Source organism: Symphalangus syndactylus, chromosome 14, assembly GCF_028878055.3.
Source record: "Symphalangus syndactylus isolate Jambi chromosome 14, NHGRI_mSymSyn1-v2.1_pri, whole genome shotgun sequence".
NCBI lineage: Eukaryota > Metazoa > Chordata > Mammalia > Primates > Hylobatidae > Symphalangus > Symphalangus syndactylus.
The window spans coordinates 74,431,779-74,458,655 of NC_072436.2; the positions used below are offsets into that span (position 1 = coordinate 74,431,779).

Here is a 26,877-nt window from a genome sequence, read left to right on the forward strand (position 1 = left end):
CCAAGGAGTTGAAGAGGCTTGCAACAGAGTGGTTTTAAATGGACCATGAGACTAGGATGATTAGGGAAGAAAGTGAAGATAAGAGAAACTAGAGAGCTGGAGGACTGGAAAATGCTAAGCCACCTGAATAACAAGGACTCTGAGAGCCCCAGAAGGAGAGGAAGACATGGTTAGATTGTAACATGGCAGTGGTTTCATCAGCAAAACAGTAGTGGGTGACACCAAGGTCAGAGAAAGCCATGGGATAGATAGATAAAACCAAGAAGAGGCTAAAATTAGGAGCTGAAGTGATAAAGGGACTGAGTGGCCAGAGTATTAATGGGTCATCACGTGGATGATGTTTTCACTGTGGATGATGGAAGATCTTGGCTTGGGGATAGAGAAGAAGATTGAAGAAGCCTTCAGTGAAACAGAAAGAATCATGCAGAAGGTGAAATATTACAACAAGGAGAGGCAGAGGGCAGTTTAATTGAATGGCATAATTGTCAGAGAAGAAAAGCAATTTTGTATGTAAAATGATAATGGAAGTGTCATCACCAAAGTACCTCCCAGACCAGAGTCCTGTCATGTGAGGGTGGTGGAAAATAGCTGCAGAAAGCCATGTGTTCAGGGGAAACCTGGGTTTTTTTTTAGCTGGATTAGAAAGCAGATGCCAGTTTAGGAAAGAGACTGAGAATATAAAAGAAAGAACTTATCCCTAAAGGGGGATTCTAGAAGGCAAAGTGGAAAGGTTTTGGAGAGTGGGAATTCTGGAAAGAATGAGTCAATTCAGTTTCTATCACTTATTCATTCAACAAATAGTTGTGAATTCTAGCCCTTGGCATACATGTAGTTGGTGCTAAGGACTTATAAATGGAGAAGATATAGACTCTCTCCCTAAGGCACTCTTCATCCATTCATCATAGGCCATATCGGAGTTCTTTCAGAGTAATCTCCCCATGACATCATGGTGGAAGCAAAGACTATTGGGAGACTTCCAAGAAGAGATCACGGTTCACTGTCAGGTTCCCCAGCAAAGACATGAGATGGTGAAGGTGTTGACTTCACATGAGTATCCTACAATGATTCTATTGCCATCCAAGAAACAAGGTAGCACAACCTACTGCTGACTCTGTACAAATGCAAGAGGACGGGGAAACCCCACACCAGGTGTCCCCACTTCCATCTCCACCAAATGCTTTCTTTGAGGTGCCAGCATGGAACAGTGAACAAAGAGAACAAACATGAACTTCACTATCACAGGGATAACTGTGCTCTGTTTGTGTAATTACCTCCTCCACCAGATTAAGATCACCACAGAAATAGGTGTCCTGCCTTATTTCTCTGTACCTAACACTGCACTTAGCACAGCATCTGGTACATAGTAGATAGTCAATAAAAATGTGTTGAGCTGAAATGAACTGAACCACACAACTGACATTTGCCTGATATTTAACAGTTGACCAAGTAGCTTCACATTAAATATCCCAGGGTTATACAAACTTTGCAAAGTAATCATTTGCATAGCTCTACTTTGTTGAATGCTCTCTACCTGTTAGAATCAGCATAATTATTTTCTTCACTTTACATATGCAAAAAGTGAGGTTCAAAAATTAAGCAACTTGCTCTGGGTTATAAAATTAGCCACCCGTGGAGATAGAACTAGAATCCAGAGAATCCTGGACAGTTTCTGTTACAAAATGCTGTAGCCCAGAGGAAGTTAATTCCTTGGTGGTCAGTGAGTGTGAAAAAGGAGAGAAGTAATGACATTATGTAGTATAATAGTACTGACACAATTATACTATATACAATAGTGTTGATACTATTATACTATATAGTATAATGATATTATATAGTGTAATAGTATTGATAGTACAGTAATGATAATATACTATTAATAGTTACAATCATTTACTGCCCCTCTATTCTCTGCAGGTTTTACCTATACAATCTCTAATATAAAAACCTGTAGAATACCTATTATTATTCCATTTTACATACTAAGAAACTGCGAGAGAGCCTAATTAATTTACCCAAGTTCCCAGAGCAAGAAAGAGGTACACTGCAGCTCCAAACCCAAGTCTGAATTCTTTCTCGCATTCTATTCTGCCTCACAAATCATCCCAAATCACTCCCTGAATGTTCTCTTGCCTAAATCTTCAACCCTAAGTATTCTGAAATGTATAGCCAGAAAGAATTTCAGCAGTCTTTTTTTTTTTTTTTTTTACACCAGTGCTGAGAGTCAACCAGCCACACTTAACTGACTACTATTCATTATTACTTGGGGGATAAACAAGGAGGTGAACAGAAAAAAGAAAAGATCATTAATTCTTTCTTTCTTTCATTCATCAAATATTTATTGAGTGCTCACCATATGCTGGTCACTGTTCTGGTCATGGTCATTGAGGATGAAGAATGAAATAAAACAGAAAAAAACTCTTTCCTCATGGAACGCCTATTCCAGCCAGTCACTGTCTTCAGTGGTCCTTACTCTTCTTACAGGTACCCTCCCCCTACCACCCCCCATCCTTGACACACACACACACTCATAGAGCCTTTCCCACCTCTGCAAATGGCAATCATGTTCTCTGGCCCCCACGTTCTGAAGAGAGACAGACTGTCCTGTAAACAGAGCATCCACAAATGATGTCCAGGGACTGGATTTTTATAGGGCCTAGAAAATTGTACCCCTACGGCTATTTGAGAGAACCTGCAGCCATCATTTCCGTAAGTCAGGGGGATGTAGAGATAAGGGAAGAAAGCAGATGGCAGGCAAGCTTCAAAATACCATGGCTGAACCACACATTCTCAAAAAATGAGCTGCTCTACTAGACCTTAGCTTAAAGCTACCAAGCTGAATCCAAGGGTTATGTTGAGATGTTGCCTTGCAACCTCAGCCCTCAGAAACGGTTGTGTTTCCTTTGAATGCTGTCTACCCCTCCTCCCACGTGGGCAGAGCTCCTCATTGCCAAGCCTATTTTTACGGTTCATCTCCGAAACAAGTACAAAATAATGTTAGTCTCAGATGAGTCCTCCCTCTCAGTGGCCACTGGAACACCATCTGCAAGTTGAGTGGGAACAGTAAACACTGCAGGTTAAGTAACTTATTACTAATATTTTCCTTGAGCTCTGAAACTTTTTAAACAAACAACAACAACAATTGTATCATAATAACCTTCCAGAGGTTAACAGCTGGCAGGTGGTCCAGCTCAGTCGAAATGCAAACCAGACAGCTGTTTGATTATAAACTGTTGATTCTTATGGTGATCTGGGGAAAACTTCTTGCTGAAAAAGGGTCTTCTCTTAAAAATCCGTAATGAAACAACACATAAATGTCAAAATGACAAAAATAAGGAAGTGTGTCATAGACTAAGCATTTTAATGTCCTTTCTGGCTTCCTCCAGAGTGTATGTACTCTAGACCTAGCCACATTTAATGGCATAGATTCTTAAAGAGGCGGTGCGCAGCACGAATTTTTACGACCCAAATAAAACTTGGAGAGTCACTTTCCCTGCCATAGTCAGTGTCCTCAGCAGATGTGTGGGAGGCTCATGTTTCAAACCAGCCACCGGAGCCAGCATTTTACCTGGACCCAGAGGCTATGCAAAGAACCAACATGTGAGGAGGATGTTAGGAAGCCCGGAGTAGTGTAGCATTATCCTGTCAGTCTCCAAGCCATTAAAACCTGGTGCGGATTCCCCTGGGAAGCCTTGGCAAAATTAGAGAAAATTCCAAGGACTGATAAAATGGTTTGAGAATGGAGGATAAAAAGTTTCTAGTCGAAACCTTATATCAACACCACAGGGCCCCACAGACTGATGGCCATGACTGTTTTCTTCCCCTGATGATGAAATGAGACAAAAGAAAATCACTCTTTAAATCCGTATTTAATTACTGGTCTATTATATTACAATCAGAAACATTTCAGAAAGTTTGCAAAGGCAAAAAAGTCAATCTCATGTACCTCATAGATACGTGCATAAAAATATAAAAGTTTTTTTAAAAAGAAAAGAGTCAGACCTTTTTATACTAAAATCTGTGGCAAGGGGTGAAATGCAAAAACCTTAGTACACTAAAGAAAATAAAACTGAAATGACAACCATCTTTTTTAAAAAAAAAAACAGAAATAAGGAACAAAAACGAACAGCACAAAAGGGAGAAGTTCCTGTCTCCTAGCTTAGTTGCAATAAATTAGGAGAAACTTGAGATCGCAGGGTGTGTAAAAAAGATGTTACTTGGTTTTGCTCCATGTTTGATGGGGTTTTCTGACCTGACCAAGGGCAAGAGCAAGGGGTAGCAATGAGCTAGACACCCTGGGATAGGATGGGTAGGAACAGAAGGAAGCACCCAGCATGCTTAGCAGGCCCTAAATACCTTCTAATACCATCAAAGGAAAAACAGAACTAGAAGTAGTTAAAGCGCTAAAATGAGATTTTATTCAGAAAAATTATTGCAATGAGTGAAAAGAGACCTCAGCACGGAACTAGGCTCAATTCTGAATACAACAAAGAAAAGTGGGAATTTGTAGCCAAGGAGCGGGTTGGGGGAGGCAGGGGGATATAGATGGAAAATTCCTAAAAGCAAACATGAAGGGCAGGGGGACCCTGGCTAAACAAACCTAACAGGACTCTTGCTGAAGGCAGGCAGGGTGACCAGACATCACCTGGGAGGCAGTGGAGGGTGAGGAACCTGGTCAGATACGGAGGGGGTCAGAAATCCAGGATGGGGTATTCTGGCTAAACTTAATAGGATTCTTGCTAAAATTGGACAATACAGGGATGAATATAGAAGCCTAAAAGTGAAGATCTGTTGAAAAAAAGATTCAGAGGAGCCTGATTAAAATTTGTTCAAGGAGAGAAACTTTATCACTAGCTTGTAGAAAGAGGGATATAAGGGTGGTAGTGATACATTCTGATAAAACAGTCTAAACCCTTTTGAGGGCTTTTTAATTTTGCCGTACCAGAGCCAGACTAGGGTTGCTTCTTAATTCCTGAAGCCTCTGAAGGTGAGACAAAATATAATTTAATAAATATTTATTGATGCTTGGCATACAATATATATTCTGCTAAGCAATATGGAGCTACAAAAACCAAGTCAATTCTATCCTGTCATGTTCACTATTATACTCCAGGACTCTTAGAATGATGACTAGCACATAGTAGGTGCTCAATAAGCATTTTTATGCTAAACAAAAAATCAAGGACAGTTCTTGACCTCAAAGAGCTTTCAACCCCAAGAAGGAAAAACACATGAATAATGAACTAGAAGAGAAAACATAAAGGCAAGAAGATTCTTTCTCTGTACTTTATTGTCATGTTTGTTATATTTGTATCTGCTATGTAGTTAAGGAGCTTCCAGGAATGCTACATGGGGGAGGGACACTTTGAGCTTGACCTGAAAGTTTGAGAAGGATTTCAAGAACAAAAGCTAATTCCAGAGACACAGTATGCTAAGAAACATAAGTGCAAAAAACTGATACTGAATTTACCTAGTCACAACACATTTCTTCATAGATTGCTCCCATTCCTTTTAAAACTCTAAATATTAGTAATTGATACCTCTACACAAATTTTTCATGTTAAAGAATTTTTGTTTTAAAAGTACAATCATGCAGTTTTCTCTCTGAAATACAGTCATCCCTCAGAATCCCTAGGGGACTGGTCCCAGGACCCTCTTGGATACCAAAATCCATGGGTGCTCAAGTGCCTGATATAAAATGATATAGAATTTGCATATAACCTACGCACATCCTTCCATATACTTTAAATCATCTCTAAATTATTTATGATGCCTAGTATAATATGGCTGTGTCCCCACCCAAATCTCATCTTGAATTATAGCTCCCACAATCTCCACATGTCACGGGAGGGACCTAGTGGGAGGTAATTGAATCAGGGCTTTTCCTTTGCTGTTCTCACGATAGTGAATAAGTCTCTCGAGATCTGATGGTTTTATAAAAGAGCACTTCCCCTGCACATGTTCTCTTGCCTGCCACCATGTAAGATGTGCCTTTGCTCCTCCTTCATCTTTTGCCATGATTGTGAAGGCTCCCCAGCCATGTGAAACTGAGTCCATTAAATCTCTTTTTCTTTGTAAATTACCCAGTCCTGGGTATGTCTTTATCAGCAGCCTGAGAACAGACTAATACATAATACAATGTAAATGCTATGTAAATAATTAATATACTGGATTGTTTAGGGAATAATGACCAAGAAAAGAATTCTGTACATGTTCAGTATGGATGCAACCATCCTCCTTTTTCCAAATATTTTCTATTTGCAGTTGGTTGAATACAGATGCAGAACCCAAGGATATGGAGGGCTGACTGTAGTTGCTTACCCTAGAATTAAGCTAATTCAGATATGATTACTAGCTAGCTGTTATTACTCATAATGTAACCATAACCTCACTTCTTGAGGTTATATCAAGCAATTCCCATCCCACATGTGCAATATAAATATACAGTTCAGACCTTCAAGCCTCCTTGGTATACAATGGTGATATTTGCATTTTTGACATTACCTCTCAGTACCTTCCTCAAGAAGTCTGGTGAGTACAGGGCTTCTTTGTCTCATTTTGCTTTTGCCCTTTTTGTTTGACTCTCACTGCCTTCTAGCTCCTCCCATCACTTGGCTTAACTCTCATTCCATCAGAGCCTTCATTTTGTTGAGAATCACAACTCTTGAGGTTGGTAAGACTTCAAGAAAAGTTCTTCTGCTGACCCATGTAAGCCTCTTATATGAGTTTACTGGGGCTGCTATAACAAAGTACCATAGACTGGGTAGCTTCAGCAACAGAAATATATTTTGTCACAATTCTGGAGGCTAGAAGTCCAAGATCAAGCAGTCAATAGGGTTGGTGTCTTCTAAGACCCCTCTCCTTGACCTGTAACTGGTTTCCCTCTCTGTGTGTTCACCTGGGCTTCTCTGTGTGCATCTGTGTTCTAATCTCTTCTTATAAGGATACCAGTCATATTGCATTATCTCTTTAAAGCCCTATAGGGGTTAGGACTTCAGCATATAAATGAGGGAAGGGGGATATAATTCACCTCATAACAGTATCCACATCACTAAAATTCCCTAATCATCCATTTCCATCTCTCTAGAAAGAGGCAGATTCTTTAGAGAATGAGCTAGGTATTTTTCAGTTCTGTAAGACCAAGGGTTGAGACACTTGCCTACCTAAGGCCTATTCCCTGGCTACTTCCTATGGGAATCACTAGTTTGTCTCAGGTCTGATGTCATCATTAAGTAAAGCATGAAAGTTCTCACTTGATGCCAACAAGGGAGCTGAGATTTAAAATAGCTAAGGGATTTGACAGAAATCTTTTCAGTTAGTTGAAAAAGAAAGGGCTTTACAAGGCAGTGTCTTATATAAAAAAGATGAAAATAAGCTAACATGTCATCCATCAGTTTTTTATAAAATGAATTTTAACTTTAGTTTTCTAGACATAATTAATACCCAAAATTAACCCTAAGCATCATAATTTAAACAGAAGTGCTGGTCTTGCCGAGTAGATGTTTATCTTTCTGGTATTCTTTTGAGATGGTCAGGAAGGCTGTGTTACTCAAATATTTAACTCTTCTACTTCTTGCTGCAAGATGGCTGGAATTTCACCCTTAGAACATAAGTTATTGAAGCTAGTGCTTTGTTTTGTTTAATTGTATTGCTTTTGATAATGTAAATTCTCAAATACAATAGTAGAGAGATTATATAATAAACCACCATGTACCCACCATTCAACTTCAATAATTATCAATATAAAGCCAATGTTACTTTATCTTATAATAAGAAACTTTTCATAAAACTATCTGGGTTTCTAAAGTACAGAACATGTAGGAAAATCAGGACACATGAACGATGATTTTCCTCTACTTATCAGTTTTTAAAATGAGGCTGTTTCCTAGTATTCCCCAAAGGTGACCAATAAGGTATTTTGAGTTTTTTTGGGGGGTGGGGAGTTTTTTTTGTTGTTTGTTTGTTTTTGTTTGTTCATTTTGTTTTAAAGTATCATTATGAACTCATGGGTTTAAACATATTTGTTATACTCAAATTCATTATATTCAATTCTTATTCATGCCGAAATAATCCTGTATTTTCTAAGTGGAAATTATTTATCTCTTGAGTCCTTTTGAAATAATCCCCATATGACCAAGAGCTTTATTAAAAGATGTTCTCAACTCATTTTGTACATTTCTTTCTCCATACATGGAATTACCCCTTTCTCCAAGGAGCTGTAGTCTCTTGATGAGAAATGGCATTAATATTTAGTAAACAGAATCCAGAGACACAGTACACATTAGTACTGGTGTAGTCATTATATTTAGGTCTTTTTTGAGAATAGAATATAAAATACATCTTTTTTAAAAGAAATAATATTATGAAATCACATGAATTTTTCCATTTAAATTCAAGACTACAGGATTTTTCCTTTATCTCATTGACCTTTCATCTTTATTTCCTTAAACCTCTCTGAAAACCTCAATTCTAAGCAAACCAAAATAAATACTCATTTGAATTATCCCATACAAACACACAACTGCAAGATAGCAATATCAGCACTATGAGCAATAATTTGATGTTGAAACTACTAACTTTGAATACTGTAAAATAGTTTAAGTGGTTTTCTTCTATAGTTCTTTTTGCTATTAGAGTATACCCCACTGGAGTTATCCAGTCAAATCACTCTGTTATAAAGTTAAGCTGGAGTTTTTTATGAAACAAGACATTTTGACATGACCATTTCAAAACAACTCAAATTGCTGAAGCATTGTTTTTATTACCAAGGTATATTTGCAACAGAAACCACAATCCCCACCCAATCTTTAAACCACACCCCAGATGGGGTGAGATTCAGAAATGAGGTGTGTTCATTGTATACATTACAAAAATATATTTCTTAGGAGGAACTATCAGGTTCTTTTATTTTTTTTTCTTTCCAAAGTAAACATTCTTCCAGGAGGAGTAAAAATCCAAACCATTACTGGTAACTTACCCTTTAGTATTAAGGGGCTCTCAAAGAACTAGGGGAAAAAGTTTGAAGTCACTACCTAGCCAAGGGAAGGAGGATCAAAGAAAAATGTAAATGCAAAAAGCCGAACATTAAGATCCTCAGATTGCGACTCAAAAAATGTTTCTTTCATCTTACATTTCCCAAGAGTCGTCTCTTACAAAAATTACCAGATAGAGAAGTGGGGGAGATTTCATGGCAGTCAACATCCTTAAACCTCCTCTAAATCACTAAATTGCATTTGAGAGGCACAACTTTTTTCCCCATAGGTATATTTATGTTCCTTCCATTTCCCCCTTCTCTTTTGACCTCTCTTTCCCCATTTCCTGAGCCAGGGGTTGGCAAACTACAATGAGTGACCAAGCCCAACTGATACCACTTTCTTCTAAATAAAGTTTTACTGGAACATAGCCAGGCCCACTCATTTACGTATTAACTATGGCAACTTTTCCACTCAAATGGCAAAGTTAAGTAGCTGAGAAAGAGACTGGGTGGATCATGAAGGCTAAAATATTTACTATTCAGCTCTTTACAAAAAAAGTTTGCCAACAAACTTTTGACCCTAACTAACTTCAGTTTCCCAGGGTATGGCTTGGCCCTTCTGAGCTTGAAAGATTGCTAAGCTTTTATTTAAACTTTCCAATGAGAATAAGCCCACTATCTAAATAGGGCAGACTATAGGTTCTAGAAATTATGCTAAATTCAAGTTCAAGAGCAGTGTCTGCTGGAAGTGATTCAAAGTCATAGGTTCAGCTTACAATTTTTTGAGAGTTCTGAAATGAACTCAAAAGTTTCTTTTAGGCAAAATATAACCAGAAATATTTAAATGTTTCAATTAAGGATAGTAATGACTACTATCATTGCACACGTTTTATGTATTAGGTACCATGATACACACTTTACAAGTTATTATTAACTAATTTAATTCTTATATCAGCCAGGTGCGGTGGCTCACGCTTGTAATCCCAGCACTTTGGGAGGCCGAGGGGGGCGGATCACGAGGTCAGGAGATCGAGACCATGGTGAAACCCCGTCTCTACTAAAAATATAAAAAAAAAATTAGCCGGGCGTGGTGGCGGGCGCCTGTAGTCCCAGCTACTCGGAGAGGCTGAGGCAGGAGAATGGCGAGAACCCAGGAGGCGGAGCTTGCAGTGAGCCGAGATCGCGCCACTGCACTCCAGCCTGGGTGACAGAGCAAGACTCCATCTCAAAAAAAAAAAAAAAAAAATTCTTATATCGACTTTAGGAGATGGGCACTATCATCATCCATATCTTATCACTGGAAAAACAGACTTAGGAAGAGTAAGAAACTTGCCAAAGTTCTTATCAGTAGAAGGTAATGGAGCTGGGACACCTACTCAAGCCTTATCAAAAAAAGCCTATGATTTAAAACCATTAGCCAATGGCGCTCCTAAGCCAGGACACTGGAGTTTTCCATGGCCCAAGTCTAGAATTTCCTGAGAAAGAACTGACCCTTCTTGTTCAGGGCTCAGACTGCTTAGAGAGAGAACTAACCACATGAGAAGGAGAGGAATCTGTCATCAAAACTATGAGAGAACTTCTTTCATTAAAGCGACTTCCAGTTAAATATGGCAGCCCAACCACAGACATGTATCTTTTCTTCTATTTAGGTCCACTAAAATGATGAGAAAGAAATAAAAGGGTATAAGTTCTCATGAACTAAAGAAGCAAGAGATGAGGCATGAGCAGATGAAAAATTTTTAAGACATTCTTAGAAGGAAAAAAAATCAAGAAAAACAAGTAATGACCAATCTAGCTGCTTAGGAAAATTAGAACCAAATGTCCCTACAGGAAGAGATACCAGTGGGAAGAGGGTGATCATCCCCAACAGAATTCCTAAGAGACTCAGGAACTAAAAGTTACGGATATTGCACAAGGCAGGGGTCAGGCTCATGTCTCAATAGGGATTTGGTGAGTGATAGTAAAGATCTGCATATAACGTGGTTGTATCCCTCAATCCCTTCCCTCACACCACATAGTCCCCAGGCAGAAGGCTGTAGTCCTTCTAAAAGGAATAAAATGAGAGGCTCAAGGCATAGCAAAGGAAAAGGATAACATAGGAAGATAAAAACTGGAGGCTTAAGAAAGCTTTGTGAGCCTGCCAACTAGCCTCCTTTACTTGTCCTTTCCCCAGAACACCTACAGCAAAGTACATGCCTCACCTTCAGGTCTCTTTGCTGGAGACAGTAAACACCCCCAGACTACCATGTGTGACATGTGAGGCATTAACCAATGAGGATGCCACTCTCTGCTCAGTGACCATACAGGGAAGTCCACAACTTGACAGGCCCACAAAGCTTTCACAAAAACATCATTCTTAAATAGAAACAGAAATTCAATAACCAGACTTGAGGAAGGCCTCCAGAATAAAAGAGATAAGAATAAACCAACAGAGAAAGGAGGACACAGTTGAAATACAGATGATGTAGAAACAAACAAAAGAAAGCTTCACAAACTATAACAAATAGTCTCAGAAAGATAAGAGAATATTACACCTATAAAACAAAATTGGATGCCACAGAGGAAGCACAATCAGAGAAGAAGAAAGGGTTCTTGCAAACTAAATTTATGCTAGATAAACCTTTAAAAACTCAGTAGAAGATTTGGAAAAAAAGTCATGGAAACTTCCTTAAAAAAATAACAGACAATAGAGAAGTGACAAATAGGAGAGAAGCAAAGAGATAATAGAGGATCAATCTGATTATTCCAATGTCTAATTTATTAGGAGTTCCTTAAAAATAAAACCAAAAAATGAGGAGATGGAGACTATCAAATATATAATACAAGGAAATTTCTCTAAATTAAAGTTATAAATCTTTTGGCTACCCCACCCCCTACCATCATACCACAATCCCAAGTGAACACAGAATATCCAGGAAGAAAAAACATTTTTTAAAAAACTCATACTAAGGTACATTATTGTGAAAATTCAGACTAAGAGAAAAGTGAAAATTCTAAAAAGATTCTACTGAAAAATTTCAGGTCATGTGCAAAGGTATAGTAATCAGAATGACATAAGATTTCTTAGCAACAATAAAATTGTGAATGTCAATGAAATGATCTCTTTAAAATTCTCAGTGAGAAGTGATTTTTAACACAGAATTCTTTATCCAGCTGTATTAGGCCATTTTTGCATTGCTATAAAGAAATACTGAAGGCTGGGTAATTTATAAAGAAAAGAGGTTTATTTGGCTCATGGTCCTGTGGGATGTACAGAAAGCTTAGTGCTGGCATCTGCTTCTGGTGAGGCCTCAGGAAGCTTATGATCATGACAGAAGGTGAAGAGGGAATAGGCATGTCATATGGCAAGAGTGGGAGCAAAGTGGGACAGGCCCAGACTTTTAAACAACCAGATCTCACGTGAACTGAGTGAGAACTCATCACCAAGGTGATGGTGCTGAACCATTCATGAGGATCTGCCCCCATGATTCAATCACTTCCAACCTGCAACATTAGGAATCACATTTCGACATGAAATTCGGAGGGAACAAACATCCAAACCATATCACCAGCCAAACCAAAAATCAGATGGAGGTATGGAAGGGAAGACTGCTGTGAAGAACTCAGATATAACTTCCCTGGATTTTATAGCTGCCTGTACCCTTTATAGGAACGTGCTGGAATGGTACCTCATTATTAAAAACGAAAAATCAAGAAGGAAAAAGATTTAAGGAGATGTAGAAAGCAGGGGATCCAATCCAAAGGAATGGCAAAGGGAAGTCTTCTTTGTGGTAGCTGTGCAGTTCCTATGCGGGAGGCCACCAATTTTTGTTGTTTTTTTTTAATGGAATTGATTAAATGACAAAATCACACATTTGGGGAAAACAGAAAACTGAGAGATATACAATAGATCTGACAGATCAATTGGGGGGAAAATTAAGAAAAGATTCAATGATAATCTTAAATGCTTCTCACAAATATTTTTAGCTCCTGCCTTTGAAACGCATGATAGAATTGCTCTTCGGTGGTACCTTACGAGTGGTGGAGCCACTTGACCAGTTCTGGCCAACAAATTGTGAGTAAAAGTGATGTATATCACTTCTGGGACACAGCATTAAAAGTTTGGTTTGTTGCTTTCCAGGGCATTTTCTTTCTGGCATGGAAACTGACTGGGTTCAAGGTGATGGTTGCTCTAAGAGCCTAGGACCCTTAGTAACCACAATAAACAGAATCCCTCCTCCATCCCCTTTTGTCAACCTACAGTAGACATATAACATGAGCAAGACATAAACCTCTGCTGTTTTAAGTCACTAACATGATAAGGTTGTTTTTTACTAAACAAAACCTAGCCTATCCTGACAAGTACATAGAAATCCATGTGTGAAAATAGGACAATAGTTAAAATCATTAGGACAAATATCTAATGCATGCTGGGCTTAAAACCTAGATGATGGGTTGATAGGTGCAGCAAACCACCATGGCACATGTATACCTATGTAACAAACCTGCACATTCTCCACATGTATCTCAGAACTTAAAGTAAAATTTAAAAAATTATAGTACACTACTGCTTCTACACTGATAATGTTTATATCATTGTAATAATGAAAACTCTGACTACTAATTTAATAAAAAATCTGTATATGACTATAGTGAGAGGTTGGAGGAGGAAGAAGTAAGGATGTGATCAAAGAAGTAAGGAAGTGATCAAAGAGAATCAACTCACTATCTGTCATCAAAAAGTGCTTACAGATAATGCCCAAATTTGACAAATCAAAAAACAGTAAAGATTGTAAAAAACAGTAAAGATTATTTTAGCAGTATGGAGATAAACACCAAAAGTATCAGTTTAGAGTATTAAAAGAGATTTTTTTTCTCTGGGTAATGGAACTAGGTAGTCATGAGAATGGAAGCAAGGAGCTGCTCTCTTTATATGTGATCTAGTATCATTGATTTTAATTATATGCATGTATCACTTAAATCAAAATGAATCTCAATAGTGATTCTGAACACTTAGTTTTATTTGACATTTCTATCTTAAGAGTTGAGCACTAAGTTGAGCACTAAGTTTTATTCGACATTTCTATCTTAAGAGTTGAGCACTAACTCCCCATTTCATTGAGTTCCTACCATAGAAGGCAGAGTTGTATATATTCTTTCTCACCCTCTCTCGAGCGCTCTCCTGAACTGCCTTGAGATTCCCAAGGCTAAGGGGCTGTACATCAGGACTGGCCAAGGCATCTAGGGTCCCCTGGGAGCACAACAGTAGCATCAAGTCTGACTCAACTGAAAGATAAGCCCTTCTCAGAACCACACCTGGAATTGTTGCTGGGGAGAAGGTGGAAGAAGCCACACACTTTTCTGGATGGATCATGATGTCTGGCAACACAGCAAGCGCTGGTGTTCTGAAATTAACTCCTGGTCTAAGAGTTTCATCTTTATTCATGAACTTACCCACAAATAAATACATGGGTAAACCTCAGTATGGGTATAAGTTTACCCATAAATAAATATATGAGTCATTCAAGTCAGGGTTTCAAAAATATCCATCCTTTCAGTGGCCTACATCTCAAATGGGATAAACTCCTAAGAACCAAAGAGCTCAAAGTAGCATGCAAGGTTGTGACCCTTGCATGCTGCACCCTCCCAAGCTGCACCCTGGGCTAGGCTTTGTTGCCTGAAGGGAAGAGAAGTGAAACTTTGTGGGGTGCTAACCCAGGAGGATGGAAATAGCAAGGCTCAACATGCCATTCAAATAAATGGCTGGAAACACTCTAAGAACTATGTATCATTAGGAAGAGTCTTAGTATTTCTTTAATAATAATTGAAGAAGGAAATAATAGCCTTCTTATGCCCTAGAAACTGTTCTAATTGCTTTATGTGTGACCTCATGTGGTTGGTATTATTATGATCTCCATTTTACAAATAAGAAACTGAGGCACAGAGAAGTTCAATATTTTACCCAAGGTTACAAATCCAGTAAGTTGCAGAGGTGCAGTTTAAATCCAGCTAGCTGGCTGGACCCAGAACCTACAATGAGTCAGTGATAATATTTGAAGTAAGAATCATTTTCCTAAATTCCACTCAATGTTCTACACCAGATAGAGTGGGGGCTGCTTTTCAAAGATGTCATTGCTACTGGCAATTCACAACGCATGGATGTATGTGAAACAATCATTCCCCAACTGCATAGGTCTACTATTTATATGAAGCTATTTAACTTAATTACAAATAATTTAGGCTACAAATGGGAGCAAAGCAACATTAAGGATCTTGATTTTGAAACCGTCTAAAATAGCTTTTAAAATCTAGTAGGCAAATTGTCTTCCCAAATCGAAATGAATGTGTGATGCAGTGAAGTCTTAAAGTTATTAGCATCTTTTTGCTGAGCTCCATCTATTTCCTTTGTCATTTACACAATGTACAGTCTTTAATTTCAGCTCTGTGATCAAAGAGATGAAACTAGAGAAGCTCACTATTAAAATCAATGGCTGTACTTGGCGTGAGGAATGGTGGCAACGTGATGGCTGCACCTCACCTACAAGGGGACACCATACTCTCTTAATGGCTTCATGCTCTAAAGAAACTCTGGCCCAGGCTCTAAAGGAAGAACGTGAGGTCAAACACACACACACACACACACACACACACACACACACACACAAGGGTCAAGAAAGGCACTCCGGCACCCATCCCATTCCACCGTACCTGCGAGGGCTCCATTGCTGCAGGCAGTGCCAGGAAACATGTTTTTAGGAATTCAAAGTATCACGTTTCATAATTTGATTTAAATCAATTATCCCATCCCTCCCTGGAACAGGCACAAGCTCCAAAAATACAAAATGTAAATGGAACCAGCTGCAGCAAAAGCCTTTTGCCAGGATGGATTTCAGTCAACGTAATCAGCCTCCTTTTCGAAGTACATTATTGTCGAGACCCAGAGATTGTGTGAAACACTTCCAGTGCTCTGAGAGGGACCAGAAAGGTAACCAATTATGGGAGAGAAGAAATAGGAGCTAATCTTCTCTGTCCTGGCTTGCCTTTGCCCCGAACTCTTAAAATAATTAATTCACTTCTCTGGGGGATACTGGGAAACTGAGGTCATTATTGGCAGCCTTCAAACACTATCCTTAATTTATGGATATTTACTAAACCACATAATCACCCGAAGTTATCCCATTACAGGGCTCAGCAAAGCCCAGGTCTGTAGCCCTGTGTGTGAAGCTCAATTGTGAGAGGTTTTGAGAGTGTTTATTAAAGAGGGCATGAGTGTGCCCAGCCATCATGTGGACCATTTATGCTCCCAAAACACAGCCCAGCAAATGGATCCCATGCGTAGGATTTGGCATTCTTCCATTGAAATCCTTCCCTTTAATTGATTTAAAATGATAATTCAATTAAAATAATTATTCTAATCAAACTTCATATCTTTCTGGCAGGTTCTGGCAGGGGGCTCTGCCCTCAGTGTTATTTTAGTATTTGCTTCATTTGTTTTCTCACCAGGCTGACTTTGGCTCTCTGACTCTTTGGAAAATTTGATGTCATTGGGCAATCACTGCACCCTTCTGGAGCTTTTCACTCAAGATGCAGAGAATGAGGGAAACAAAATATCCCAGAGAAATGTTATACTTTGAATTCTGACCAGCGGAGGACAACAAATAACTGAGAATGGGGTACCCTCAGGGTCACCAACTCATTCACCTAAATGCAGACCTCCAAGTGGCCAGCCAGCCTGTGTTAAAGCTGTAAGGTGAGGATGAATGATAGTCTCACTCTCTGATTCCTATCTGTTTAAAATTTTTTCACTTTTCTTTCAATGGCTGTTGTACTGTTGAAATATATAACAGTTTTATCAGATCCAAGGAAATCTCTGATATGGTTTGGCTTCATGTCCCCACCCAAATCTCATGTTGAGTTGTAACCCCTACATGTCAGTGGAGGGGCCTGGTGGAAAGTGATCGGATCATGGAGATGCTTTTCCCCCTTGCTGTTCCCATGATACAGTTCTCATGAGAGCTGATGGTCTAAAAGTGTGGCACTTTTCCCCTCACTCTCATTCTCTCTTGCCACCATGTAAGATGTGCCCGCCTTGCTTCCCCTTTGACTTCCATCATGGTTGTAAGTTTCCTGAGGCCTCCCCAGACATGCAGAACAGTGAGTCAATTAAACCTCTTTTCTTTATAAATTACCCAGTCTTTGGTAGTTCTTTATGCAGTGTGAAAACAGACTAATACAATCTCACATAACATTCTAATTTTAAAAATATTATAACCGTTATCTCATTTCTTTCTTTTTTTTTTTGAGACAGAGTTTCATTTAGTTGCCCAGGCTGGAGTGCAGTGGAATGATCTTGGCTCACTGCAACCTCTGCCTCCTGGGTTCAAGCAATTCTCCTGCCTCAGCCTCCCAGTAACTGGGCTAATTTTTGTGTTTTTAGCAGAGACGGGGTTTCACCATGTTGGTCAGGTTGGTCTTGAACTCTTGGCCTCAAGTGATCCATCTGCCTTGGCCTCCCTAAGTGCTTGGATTACAGGCGTGAGCCACTGTGCCCAGCTTCATTTCTTTTATACAACTATCTTGGAAGTTACATAAGGCAGATCCTGTCAGGCTCATTTTAAAGAAGAAAACAATGTTACCCACAGAGAGTAGGTAGCTGTACCAACACTGCACAGATAATATTAGAAGGGCTCACAGTCTCTTTCCAATTGGTGTACCATACAGCAATGTGAATGAGCGAAAAACAAACTGCTTCTATGTTTTAATTTTTTAGCAGTAGTACAATTTGCAAAGACATTGGGTGAATATGATTTGTAAAATTACCCATTTTTGCTGTGAAAAATGCTTGTCCGTCCTGAAAAGAAAAGCAAAGAGTTCAAGTGCATTTCTGCCTAAGGGATGCCATCCTCTCAACCTAAATCAATGATGCTTGGGACCTCTCCTGCTCCTCAGCCATTCTAATGGGCATGCTCAAAAGATCTGCCATAGAAGAGACAAGCCATTTTCTAGTCCCACTCTGGGATGAATACTGGACCAGGAGTCTGGAGACTGGATTTACCAGCTCTGCCACTGACTTGCTGTGTGACTTTGGGAAATTCTTATCTCTTTGGGCTTCCATGTGCCCACTAGACCAGATGATTTATCAAATTATATTCAGATTCTAGAGCCTCAATTTTCAAGATTGCAATATGAATCCTATTTGAAAATTCGCTCTAAGAGAAAAAATTAAGTTTCAATAGTGCAGCAGGCCAGGCTTGATTAGCACCTTCCTGGCAGAAATTTGACCTCTTGCTCCAAGGGAACTAAGTATACTTTAAAAATAATAATAACCTTGGAGCATCTTTGATGATGCTTTGACAGAGTACAAATTTTACAGATAGCAAAATACAGACCTGGAGAGATGTCATGAGTAGCTTCTCATGCACCTGAAATCAAGACAGAGTCTGAAAATGAAGAAGAGGAAGGTGTCATGGCCCAGGGAGCCAGAGCAGGAAAGTCAGCAAGAAACCCATGCAAGGGTTCAGGCACTTCAGGTCCCAGTCCTCTGGCCACTCGGTTATGGTGCCCCTCTGTTAACCCTGCTCTGAGTGGATTCTACCTCAGGATCCTATTAAAAGCTGTCTGGGTGGATCACAAGGTCAGGAATTCGAGACCAGCCTGGTCAACATGGTGAAACCCCTTCTTTACTAAAGATCAAAAAAAAAACAATTAGCTGGGTGTGGTGGTGCATGCCTGTAATCCCAGCTACTTGGGAGGCTGGGTCAGGAGAATCGCTTGAACCCAGGAGGCGGAGGTTGTAGTGAGCCAAGATCACTCCATTGCACTCCAGCCTGGGTGACAGGGTGAGAATTTATCTCAAAAAAAAAAAAAAAAAAGAAACTGTCTGGGAAAACCTGGGGGAGAAAAAGGGGCTATAGGAAAGTATGGGCATTAAAACATCATTGGAAAGGAAACTCAGTCAGAGTTTCCTCCAAGCCTCATTCTTTCCCAAATTACTTCTATGCAGGATGACCCATTTTAGAGGAGCCAGCTGCCAGAGAGGATCCCTTTGTGCACAAACACACACACATGAACATAAACACACACAAACTTGTCCATCACAATTATAAGAGTCCAGCAAATTAACAATGATTCATATGTATATGAAAACAATTTTTATGTACATATATATGACTCAGACCAGATTACATGTTCACAGAAACTAGTGTTTTAAAAAGTGTACTGTTCTTTTATTCTTTTTTCATGACATTTTAAATATCCAGAAAGATGAAAAGGAACATACAAAAAGAAAGGCCCCTTAGGAAAGTAGCTGAAGGGAGCGGAGCTAAATCATCTCCTAAGACCTTTTTTTAATGCAAAAAGTCTATCTGATAAACTGTTTCTACTGTAGCAAAACATTTGACCAGCTGGCCCATTAAATGCCTGGATATGAGTATGACCTAGGGTATGTACAGAAGAACATGGAGATTCCTGGGCTGGGGCATGGTATTTGATTCAGTAGTTCTGAGGAGGAGCCCAGGAGTTATGCCTTTTTTTTTTTTTTTTTTTTTTTTTGAGACAGAGTCTGGCTCTGTTGCCCAGGCTGGAGTGCAGTGGCACAACCTTGGCTCACTGCAACCTCCACCTCCCAGGTTCAAGTGATTCTCGTTCCTCAGCCTCCCAGGTAGTTGGGACTACAGGCATATGCCACCAGGCCTGGCTACTTTTTTTTTGTATTTTTAGTAGAGATGGGATTTCACCAGGTTGCCCAGGCTGGCCTGGAACTCTTGAGCTCAGGCAATCCTCCTGCCTCAGCCTCGAGTTATGCACTTTAAATAAGAGCCCAAGCTGCTTCTCATGGCGTGTGGCCCACAGACCATATCGTCAGAACCACTACCCTGGATACTATTTCCTGAAGACTCTAACTTGTTAGATGCAAATAAGTTTATTTGTAACTTCTCTCACTTACCAGAACTTCTTAGACTTGTCTCTAATAGAATTACAGAGGAACAAGTACTGGGCTAAGAAACAAGAGCCGGATTATATTTTCATACGTGCCAATAAAAATATTGGATGGCCTCATCTCTCCTGCTGTAAAATGAGCTAATAAATGCAATTATTACTACACGGGTGATCAATCTTTTGACCGCAAAATCTAGGTGTCTCTTTTCTAAACAAAGAAAATCAACAGCAGATATTGCAGTAACCCTGGTGTGGTGCTTTAGTCCCCTTCCTGGGCCTGGTATTGCATCACCTGCTAGATATTGGGAGGAAATATTCAACTCAGTTGAATGCAAATGATATTTCTCAAACACCCGTTCTGGGCCAAACCCGAACTCTGAGCAAGGAATGAAAGAAATAAGACATGCCACTTCTCCTGGAGGGCTCATGTGCAACCTCCCAGAATTGATACTTTATTAGAATTTCTTAGAATTAGACGCCATTTCTTGTTGAAGTTATATGAAGTACATTCAGAAAGGCTGAGAGCAAAGAAAGAAGTGTTTTGTATGGAAGGAGCGAGTCTGAGAGGTCTTTATGGAGAAAGTTAAGTGATGGGTAAGGTCTTAACAAGACATGAGTTTTGAGTTCCTTAGCAGGAATAGAGTCTTGAATCCTGACTATGGCTGCACTGAGACTACCTACGACCATGGGCATAACAACATGTCCCTCCTTGACTGAAGCAGCTCTTTTCCCTCTCCTACTTTATTGCCCAAAACTAGATTGATGCTAAGAATAAACATACCTACACACATACATACAACCATCATTCATTCATTCACTCTCAGTCTTCATATCAGGAATGACTATGCTTTTTACTGGAATGCAAATCGGATGAGGCTACTGTGCTGCTCTCAGAGTTTAGAAGAGAATCACTCAATCTATCACAGAGAATTACTCAGTGGCCACTAGGGTGTCCCAGTGAGTGGGATTAAGTAATTCATGAAGGTTCTCTCTCCTTTATACTTTTTTGGGGGATTAATTCATTCTGCCAAGTAGAATAGTGATTGGAGAGATAGCATAAGGTTATGATTCAGGGTATGGATTCTGAAGCCTGAATCCAGTCTGGTGTGAATCCTAGCTCTAAGTAAATCACAAATCTCTGCCAGCGGTGTGACTCCAGATTACTCATAGAACTTCTCCAGGCCTCAATTCCTCATCTGTGAAATGGGTACAGTAAGTCAATATATGTAAAGCATGAATAGCAGTGCCTACAGTCTCCACACGGGCATTATGGGAGCATTTGTTCTTAAGGGGGTGTCTCCTACATGTTGTCAGCTGCTTGGTAGCAGGAAATTTGTAGCCCCTCAACTCCATCACAGATGGTCATCCCCAACAGAAGAGCATCTAGTGTATTTTAAACACTTGGTTGTGTATGTGATCTTACCTGAGAGCTCTTTCTTTAAGCAAACCTGTATTTCCTTCTGATGTAAGGTTCCTCATCTTCAGTAAGACAGAAGAGAAAACTGGCAGGCACCCTTTCCACAGTAATACTCCTAGTACTTGAGAACTACTCTCAGGTGATCCATCAGGGTTTTCCCTTCCAGGCTAATCCATTCTTCAACATTGCCACACACAGACACTCTCTAGCCCTTTATTCATCTCCTGAGCCAGAGCCTTCCCAAGTTCTCTCTGTCTGTGTTGCCTGGGGAAGCTCCACTTAAGACAAGCACGTGCTATTCTCCAAAAATACCTTCTCCAGTTGACAGTTATGACAAATGTCTTGCTGCATTTAAACTGAGATATTTCTGAAAACATGACTCCATATACTTTCTTACTATTTCCTTCGCCTTAACTGAATGGATCCAGAAGTCCCATATGGAAAGGACCTGACTGTGCTTCAAACTGAGAAAATGTATGTAAGCTGATAAATATCCCTGCCCATTAAAACTTATATCAGGGCTGGAAAATGGGCTTCATTTCATATGTCAACCCCAGTTCCTTGGGGTAAGGGTTCTGTTAGGGGGGATTCTGAGGTTGAGTCCAGGCTCAATTAGAAAATGTGTTGTGATCAAATATAGTGTGTTCCATGAGCTCAGGGGTGGGAAGCAGCTTTGGCATTTGTTACACCTCCTCTAGATCCTTCCATCAGTCTGTGTACTAACCTGGTAAAATCTTGAGAACATGTTACTATGTATATGCTCTGATTTGAAGAATATGGCTCTTCAGATCAAATGTTTTCTTAATTATTTTGATCTCTCACTTATTACTTTTAGAATTGAAGAGCTTCAAAAAGATCCCAATTAATTTTAAAATGTGTTTCTTTGGAGGAATAACCTAAGGGTTTTTTTGGTTTTTTTTTTTTTTTTTTTTTAGACAGAGTTTTGCTCTTGTTGCCCAGGCTGAAGTGCAATGGTACGATCTTGGCTCACTGCAACCTCTGCCTCCTAGGTTCAAGCAATTCTCCTGCCTCAGCCTCCCAAGTAGCTGGGATTACAGGCAACAGCCACCATGCTTGACTAATTTTTGTATTTTTAGTAGAGACGGGGTTTCACCATGTTGGTCAGGCTGGTCTTGAACTCCTGACCTCAGGCGATCCACCCACCTCAGCCTCCCAAAGTGCTGGGATTACAGGTGTGAGCCACCATGCCCAGCCTGCCCTTAGTTTTTATTAGCTTATCACTATTCCATCCCTGAGTAACTAGCTAGTTACCTACCAAAGACTTAAGGGAATAGGACCCGGACAGATAAGTTTTGATGTGGAGAGATAAAAAAGGAAAGGAGTTTGGAGAACCTTCTCAACATAAACACAGTGATTGGGTTTCACAGTACAGCCTGGATAGGCGGCATGGGGTATGAAGCCACACAGTATTAGGGAGAATTGTCAATGGAGTGCCACAACAATAAATTGGATTCAGCAAGATGGAGATGTCTGAAAAGCATACACCATCCACTTCACAAATTCGCTCATCTCAGAACTTGGAAGACCATTTTAACTTTCCAAAGTGCATAGGAGATGTGGAGAAGGCCAGAGCCACCTCTAATCACCAGCTAGGTGAGATATACCAAGGAAGGCCTACTCAGCTCACTAAAGAGAAGCCCAAGGAAGTGCTGGGCGTACATCTTAGTGTGTTGATAAAGAGAACTGGATGAAGGGCTGGTCCTCTCTGCCGCCCACTAGGATTTGTAGATCTTTGACTACTGTACCTCACCTATTCTTAAGTTGTTCATGTATTAACATCTGTAAAATCAAAGTGCATCTTACAATCAATGGCACAACATAACTTAATAGGTGACTATTTGTATTTCTTAGTGAAACATAAAATAATGGCCTCTATTACACTGGATAGATCCTTAGATACAATGAAATATGGTATATTATATGGGGAGGGGTTATAATACATGGGACTATACAAGAATCTTTCTCTGGGGTTCAGCCCCCATCAGCACAGCCCTCTAAGCCTCTGTCTTGAATCCATCAGGTGTTTGTGGAATCCCCAAATGTTCCAGACACAGTGATTATGCTTGTGTGGTTACATAAAAAATCTTGTCAGGAAGGGAAAAGCAAGGCAGCCCTATTTATTTTAATATGTCTTCAGGTATTTTAAAGGTTTTTTTCTTACTTCTATGTTGGGGGTCTTTCTACTAGTTTAGAAGAGTTCCCTTCTCCCTCAATTCCCTAAATGCACCAGTTAGACTTTAAATTTAGGCATTTTCTATGTGGCCCCCTATTTCTATGAGATCCAGGAGAAGCCGCAGAGGAAGAAGGGAATGCTTTCAGAGTGTCACTTACACTCCAGAGGCTCTGTGCCACACACATTGTTCCCTCCCTGTCTCTCAATGGATCAGAGCAAAATTAAATATCCAAACTCACCCAGACACTCTCAGTTGCTCCCAGCCTTTGGTCCATCCTTTACCACGTGGTGAGAAGTACAGCTGAGTTGAGCTTTGGGAATATAAAATAAAGTTGCTATTTGTGCTGTGTCAATCAACATCCAATCCCACACCATGACAGAACGTGCAGCCATGTGCCTGCCATATGTAGAATGTTACTCAGCCACCCTGGAGAGGGAGTACAGCCCCTTGAGAGAAATTCTTATAGCCCAGACATTTGACTCAGGGATCCAAGGGAGGAGTCGAGATCAATATTGACCATCCAACTATGCATGGGGAAGAAAGAGAACAGAAAATAAAACACAGAAAGAAGAGAAGAGAGAGAGGATGTTTTCCTCCCAAAACATATTGGGGAGTGGGGGATGTATTCTCTAAAAGTGTCGATTTTTAAAAAATGTCCTTAAAGTAATACATTGGCATCACTATTGTTAAAAATATATATGGGTGAAAAGACACAGAAGAAAACAACGAGAAAGCAAGGAGACACCTATGTTGGAAAACCTAGAAGGAGAGAATAGGATTTTCTGTCTTCATAAATCACACCACGTGGCAGCCACAACTGCTTAGGAGTCATGAGATGGTAATAAGGGAGAACCTACTTAGGTTAGGATAGTCATGCAGGCTTTCTAAATCAGCCTCAAGGAGTTTATACTCAGTGAAGGAGAAATGTCTTATTAATTATCTAATAAAAATTATATACATGATATGTGCTTGCCCTCCACAGAATGTAGCGAGTGCTCTCTCCCTCCCTCACTTTCTCTCTCTCCCTCCATGTCTCTCTTTCCTCTCTCTCAGTTGATTGACCTGAATCAATGTCAGCTGGGAAACCCTAAAGGAGGATGATACCTTCTCCAAACCCTACCTTCCCATGATGTTTCCCTTCAAATTACATTTGTTCATGTCTACAGAGTATTAAGGCACTTGCTGATTTATCAAAGGCACTCACAGGAATGAAACAATCTTCAGACTGAGACTTTAACAGAATTGACAGATCTGGTGGTTCCCTATAGACCTAGCTAAGACGTGCAGAGGAACTGGAATATCACTGTCCTAAATTATCTAGAATTAATTGTCCAATTTCCCCATTTGTAGCATATGAACATGTCTCTTTCTCTGGGAATTGTGTGAGAAGCAAAACACACCTTTCCCTGTCTGATCTACTCCTTTGTGGACTTAAGTGGGGAAGAACAAGTAAGGCATCCTTATCAAAAAGAATATTTTTCTTTTCTAGCTGAAAAAGCTTAAGTAGCAATCATTCCTTATGTGTGTATAGAATTTTATAATCTTCCAAGTACTCCCAACTCTGTTGTTACATTTGATACTCATAGGCAATAAAGCCCATAAATGTGATGTATATTTACAGTCATCTTAGCATCACCAAGCAAATCAACATTTCTGGAAACATTAACACAGTTGCTCATAACCTCAAATGATCTCTCTCTCCATCCACTGTCCCACTCTTTGCTATACTCGAAAGTTCTTTTTCTCTCCTGGTCAATTCTGCTTCTTTTAAAACCTTTCTTACTGTTGTTGTCATTGTATTATACACATAGGTGTTTGCATTTCTGTTGCCTCCAAGGATCTTTAATCATAAGGGAACGAGTCTCAATGTTTTTCCCTTTTTCCTTTCTTTTTTCTCCCTCCTTTGTGCTGCAAAAACGCTAATCAAATAATGCTCACATATTTCAAGACAGATGTTGTTTGTCTTCCCTTCACAACCACCTTCTCTTGGCTGCATCCTTTGGTGCTTGCATGTGCTCTTGTGACTTGTGTGTAGATCATCTCCAAGGCCCTCCTTGCCCCTTGCTGCTATGCTTCTATTTCTGTTGCCACAAAGATAAGTTGATGGTCTGTTCATAAATAATGCCAACATGGCAGCCACAACTGCTTAGGAGCCAAGAGATGGTGGGAAGGAAGAACTTACTCAGGTTAGGATAGTCCTGGCTTTCTAGATCAGCCTCAAGGAGTTTATGCTCAGTTATGCTCAGTTTAGCCTCGAGTTTATCTATCAACTTCAAAATGAAAATTACTCATTTGTACAGAGAATTCTTTCAAAATTTTTCTTCTTACAAGCTCAGCCTTTATTTTCTACCCTTGCCCATGAGATTTTAAAGCTGAAAGAGACCTATGGAATCCAATCTAATTTTCTCATTTAGAGACAAGCAAACAGAGATCCTAATCCAGGTCTCATCAGCCTTTTGGACTTTGGAACAGACATTGATTTCTGGACCAGTCAGACCTCTCATCTGATTTTCATACTCATAAATTACTTGACATTGTCCCCTGGTAGCCCATGTGTATTTTGAACTCATTTAAACTCAGTAACTGAACTCCTCCTCTTTCCAAATCCCTTCTTTCACCTCAAAACCTGCTTCTCCTCTTTGCTGAACATAGCACCATCCACCCGATGTCATTCTTGGTTTGGGTGTCATATGGATTCTTCTCCTCCCTCACTGCCATCTCCAGTTCATCTCCTGATCTGTCCTGTCTCTGGATTCTCACTGTCACTAGCTAGTTCAGGCCACCAATACCTCTTCCTTGAACACCACACAGCTTCCTAAGGGGTCACTCTGCTTCCCCTCTTGTCCACCTCCAACGGCAACCATATCTCCTTGCAGCAGACAGTTCTCTAAAATAAAAATGTGATCTGGGTGGAGCCAAGATGGCTGAATAGGAACAGCTCCAGTCTACAGCTCCCAGCATGAGCAACGCAGAAGATGGGTGATTTCTGCATTTCCAACTGAGGTACCAGGTTCATCTCACTGGGGAGTGCCGGACAGTGGGTGCAGGACAGTGGGTGCAGCGCACCGTGCATGAGCTGAAGCAGGGCGAGGCTTCGCCTCACCCAGGAAGCGCAAGGGGTCAGGGAATTCCCTTTCCTAGTCAAAGAAAGGGGTGACAGATGGCACCTGGAAAATCGGGTCACTCCCACCCTAATACTGCGCTCTTCCAATGGGCTTAACAAACAGCACACCAGGAGATTATATCTTGCACCTGGCTCGGAGGGTCCTACGCCCACGGAGCCTCACTCATTGCTAGCACAGCAGTCTAAGATAAAACTGCAAGGTGGCAGCAAGGCTGGGAGAGGGGCGCCTGCCATTGCTGAAGCTTGAGTAGGT

The 26,877-nt window shown here is 40.1% G+C and overlaps 1 long non-coding RNA gene across 1 annotated transcript in view; it reads right to left on the reverse strand.

Annotated features, from left to right (window-relative positions):
* The window catches only part of LOC129462490 (uncharacterized), a 277,261-nt gene that overhangs the window by 82,255 nt on the left and 168,129 nt on the right, over positions 1-26,877 (reverse strand). The window contains exon 2 of the long non-coding RNA XR_008650862.2: positions 23,739-23,810. This is a non-coding gene — a long non-coding RNA (uncharacterized lncRNA). The remainder of the gene's footprint in view (positions 1-23,738; positions 23,811-26,877) is intronic.